Source organism: Alligator sinensis, unplaced genomic scaffold, assembly GCF_000455745.1.
Source record: "Alligator sinensis unplaced genomic scaffold, ASM45574v1 Scaffold3997_1, whole genome shotgun sequence".
In the NCBI taxonomy this organism is placed as follows: Eukaryota; Metazoa; Chordata; order Crocodylia; family Alligatoridae; genus Alligator; species Alligator sinensis.
The window spans coordinates 1-291 of record NW_005848769.1 but is presented as its reverse complement, the minus strand read 5'-3'; the positions used below and the strand labels follow the sequence as shown (position 1 = coordinate 291).

The 291-nt window shown below is 49.5% G+C and overlaps 1 non-coding gene across 1 annotated transcript; it reads right to left on the bottom strand.

Annotated features, from left to right (window-relative positions):
* Positions 1-140: 140 nt before the first annotated feature.
* Positions 141-214, bottom strand: TRNAK-UUU. Its single transcript has one exon. It is a non-coding gene; the product is annotated as a tRNA-Lys (tRNA).
* Between the last annotated feature and the right edge of the window lie 77 nt (positions 215-291).

Here is a 291-nt window from a genome sequence, read left to right as displayed (position 1 = left end):
TTAGATGCTGTAGCAAGAAGAGGGGTCTGCCAAAGTCCCATGAGGCAGGAAGCAGGAGCCAGGAAGCTACGTATTGACACCAGGACCAATCCTGCTCCAAAGGTAGGAAACTGGGGCTTTGCAAGGAGCTATGAAAAGGCAGACACTGCTGGGATTTGAACCCAGGATCTTCTATTTAAAAGGAAGGTGCTTTAACCAACTAAGCTACAGTGCCAAGAGGAAAAAAAAGGCTGCGCCCCCCTCCCCATCTCACCCCAGTAAAGAGCACTTGTTCACTTTGGGAATTAAGGC